The sequence below is a fragment of the Schistocerca americana genome, chromosome 10 (genome assembly GCF_021461395.2).
Source record: "Schistocerca americana isolate TAMUIC-IGC-003095 chromosome 10, iqSchAmer2.1, whole genome shotgun sequence".
In the NCBI taxonomy this organism is placed as follows: domain Eukaryota; kingdom Metazoa; phylum Arthropoda; class Insecta; order Orthoptera; family Acrididae; genus Schistocerca; species Schistocerca americana.
In genome coordinates, this window is record NC_060128.1 from 140,127,534 (window position 1) to 140,132,136 (window position 4,603).

Below are 4,603 nucleotides of genomic sequence, written 5' to 3' on the forward strand. Positions count from 1 at the left end.
ATGTGGTTTACGAAATATATCCAGCGGTAACGTTAGGTGACTCACCCTGTATAATAGGGTAGAATACGGTGCTGCGGTTGGCAACGCCTGCATTCCCTGGTGCAGTTCTTAGATTGGTTACTGCTGCTACAATGGCAAGTTACCAAGACTGGAGTGAGTTTGAAAGTGGAGCTACAGTCGGCGTACGAGCGATGGGACACAGCATCTCCGAGGTAGCGACGAGGTGGGCATTTTTCCGTACGACGATTTCACGAGTGTACAGTGAATATCAGCAGTCCGGTGAAACATCAAATCTCTGACATCGCTGCGGCCAGAAAAAGCTCCTGCAAGCACGGGACCAACAATGACAAGAGAATCGTTCAACGTGATAGAAGTGCAGCTCTTGCTGCAGATTTCAGTGCTGGGCTATCATCAAGTGTCCGCCTTCCAACCATTAAAAAAAAAAAAAAAAAAAAAAAAAAAGGTTCAAATGGCTCTGAGCACTATGGGACTTAACATCTGAGGTCGTCAGTCGTCAGTCCCCTAGACTTAGAACTACTTAAACCTAACCTAAGGACATCACACACATCCATACCCGAGGCAGGATTCGAACCTACCTGCGACCGTAGCAGCAGCGCGGTTCCGGACTTAAGTGCCTCGAACCGCTCGCTCACAATGGCCGGCGCGAACCATTCAACGAAACATCATCGATCACCATAGCAGCAGCGCGGTTCGTACTGGAGTGCCTAGAACCACTCGGCCACAATAGCCGGAGCGAACCGTTCAACGAAATATCATCGATATGGGCTTTCGGAGCCGAATGTGCACTCGTGTCCCCATGATTGGTTTTGTTCTGTTTTAGGGCGAAAAATCAACTAGGGTCGTACGCGCCGTGTCAAAACTGTGAAACACGAAGACAAAGAGAGGAGTTAAAAACGCCTATGAGTCAATCGAAAAAAAAAGTGGTAATAACCGTGACGTGGGGAAAGGTCTATACAATACTCTATAGAGAAACAGAGAGCAAGAACTAATAATTAAATGGCCTTCGCCATACTGATACGATGGATAAAAAGTAAAACGCGTTAGACAGCCCCCGCGTCGTTCGCTAAAACGGCCGACAAGTCAGACGGCAAACCCAAACAAGAAGGTAAACGGTCAAATAAAGGGCATTCCGTCAGGAAAATATTGTACAGTTAAACGTTGGGCACAAGTTACACAACGTGGTTGGGGAGCGCCGATTAACAATATGGCGATGGCAAAAAAATGCGTTGCGTCTTCAGGCCACAGGTGGCCCATCGGTACCATCCGACCGCCGTGTCATCCTCAGTTGAAGATGAAGATAGGAGGGATGTGTGGTCAGCACACCGTTTTCCCACTCGTTATGATGGTTTTCTTTGACCGGAGCCGCTACTATTCAGTCGAATAGCTCCTCAATTGGCATCACGAGGCTGAGTGCACCCCGAAAAATGGCAACAGCGCATGGCGGCCCGGATGGTCACCCATCCAAGTGCCGGCCACGGCCGACAGCGCTTAACTATGGTGATCTGATGGGAACCGATGTACCCACTGCGGCAAGGCCGTTGCCAGGGCTAAAAACTGCAGTGCCCAATACGCGACTTAGTTAAAATTACCTCCTCGGTGCGGGAAGGTTGAGAGGAGTTCGTCCAAGCGGCTGGGAGAGCCGCCAGAGATTGTTCCCAAGGGCGAACAAGTGGTGACGCTAAAGTCACACCACCTGCTGACAGACGGCGACACAGAGATCATTGGAGGGAATGTAAGAACTAGTGGGCTGAGGCACAAAGACTGCAGCTTTGGCAACAGCGTCAGCAACCTCGTTTCCTGTCAGACCGACATGACCGGGAACCCACAGAAACATCACAGTGGTTTTATTTATTTTATTTACACGTCAAGTTCCGTAGGACCAAATTGAGGAGCAAATCTCCAAGGTCATGGAACGTGTCAGTACATGAACTTACAACATAAAAATAATAACACATAAAAATAAATGTTCATAAACCTGAAAAAATGTCTGTCCATTAAGCAAACGCTATCAGCAATACAAAAGAATCAGCTTAATTTTTCAAGAAACTCCTCGACAGAATAGAAGGAGTGACCCACGAGGAAACTCTTCAGTTTCGATTTGAAAACGCGTGGATTACTGCTAAGATTTTTGAAATCGAGTGGCAGCTTATTGAAAATGGCTGCAGCAGTATACTCCACACCTTTTTGCACAAGAGTTAAGGAAGTCCGATCCAAACGCAGTTTTGCCGGTCGTTGTGGCCGAGCGGTTCTAGACGCTTCAGTCCGGAAAAGTGTGACTGCTACGGTCGCAGGTTCGAATCCTGCCTCGGGCATGGATGTGTGTGATGTCGTTAGGTTAGTTGGGTTTAACTAGTTCTAAGTTCTACGGGACTGATGACCCCAGATGTTGTCCCATAGTGGTCAGAGCCATTTGGACCAAATGCAGGTTTGATTTCTGCCGAGTATTAACCAAGTGATAGTTGTTCTTGGGAATAAACTAATATTGGCAACAAGAAACGATAGTAAGGAATATACATATTGAGAGGTCAATGTCAAAATACCCAGACTCGTGAACAGAGGTCGTCAAGAGGTTCGTGAACTCACACCACTTATTGCCCGAACCCCCCGTTTCTGAGCCAAAAATATCCTTCTAGAATGGGAAGAGTTACCCCAAAACATAATACCATACGACACAAGTGAATGAAAATAAGCAAAGTAGACTAATTTACGTGTCGAAGTATCACTCACTTTTGATACCGTTCGAATAGTAAAAATGGCAGTATTAAGTTTTTGAAGAAGATCCTGAAAGTGGGCTTTCCACGACAGCTTACTATCTATCTGAACACCTAGGAATTTGAACTGTTCAGATTCACTAATCATATGCCCATTATGTGAGATTAAAACGTCAGGTTTTGTTGAATTGTGTGTTAGAAACTGTAAAAACGGAGTCTTACTGTGATTTAACGATAGTTTATTTTCTACAAGCCATGAACTGAGGTCATGTACTGCACTATTTGAAACCGAGTCAATGTTGCACACAACATCCTTTACTACCAAGCTAGTGTCATCAGCAAACAGAAGTGTTTTAGAGTTACCCATAATACTAGAGGGCATATCATTTACATAAATAACGAACAGGAGCTGCCCCAACACTGATCCCTGGGGCACCCCCATCACGACTGACCAAGTGAATGTGACTTGTACTAAGAGCTGGACGGTGTACAGCGCACAGAGGTGTGGAAGGGGACTGTGAGAGTCCGACACAATTGAAATGTCTGTGTCAGCGGCCCGATACACGGCGAAGACGTCTGCTGTAAATACTGAGCAGTATGTCGAAAGCCGATACTGAAAGACATCGCCGCCAATGACGAAGGCACACGCGACATCACGTTCAGTCCGAGAGCCATCAGTGTACACAAAGGTACATCTACATGGATACTCTGAAAAACACATTCAACTGCCTGGCAGAGGGTTCATCGAACCACCTTCGCAATTCTCTGTTACTCCAATCTCGTATAGCGGGAGGAAAGAATGAACACCTATATCTTTCCGTAAGAGCTCTGATTTCCCTTATTTTATCGTGGTGATCGTTCCTCCCTGTGAAGGTTGGTGTCAACAAAATATTTTCGCATTCTGAGGAGAAAGTTGGTGATTGGAATTTCGTGAGAAGATTACGTCGCAACGAAAAACGGCTTTTTTTAATAATTTCCAGCCCAAATCCTCGATCATTTCTGTGACACTCTCTCCCATATTTCGCCATAATACAAAACGTGCTGCCTTTCTTTGAACTTTTTCAAGGTACTCCGTCAGTCCTATCTGGTAATGATCCCACACCGCTCAGCAGTATTCTAAAAGAGGACGGACAAGCGTAGTGTAGGCAGTCTCCTTAGTAGGTCTGTTTTTCTAAGTGTCCTATTAATAAAACACAGTTATCGGTTAGCCTTCACAACAACAATTTCTATGAAACTTCCTGGCAAACTATGTGCCGGACCGAGGCTCGAACTCGGGACCTTTGCCTTTCGCGGGCAAGTGCTCTACAAACTAAGCTAACCAAGCACGACTCACGCCCCGTCCTCACAGCTTTACTTCTGCCAGTACCTCGTCTCCTACCTTCCAAACTTTGCAGAAGCTTTCCTGCGAACATTTTCTGTGTGTTATTTCCTATTTAAGTTATTCGTAATTTAGTTGAATTTACGGATTTTAGCTTAGACTGATTTATCGTGTAAACGAAAACGAATTCCTTTTAGCAGCCATGTGGATAACCTTACACTTTTCGTTATTTACGGTCAACTGCCACTTTTCGCACCATTCCGATATCTTTTCTAAATAGTTTTGCAGTTTGTTTTGATTTTCCGATGACTTTATTAGTCGATAAACGACAGCGTCATTTGCGAACAACCGAAGACGGCTGCCCAGATTGTATCCAAAATCGTTTATATAGATAACGAACTGCAAAGGGCCTATAACACTACCTTGGGGAACGCCAGAAATCACTTCTGTTTTACTCGTCGACTTTCCGTCAATTACTACGAACTGAGACCTCTCTGGCACGAAATCACAAATCCAGTTACATAACTGAGACGATATTCTATAAGCACGCAAT

General features: G+C 45.3%; 1 pseudogene; it reads right to left on the bottom strand.

Moving 5' to 3' along the window:
• Positions 1-1,446: 1,446 nt before the first annotated feature.
• LOC124552870 lies at positions 1,447-1,564 on the bottom strand (annotated as a pseudogene).
• Between the last annotated feature and the right edge of the window lie 3,039 nt (positions 1,565-4,603).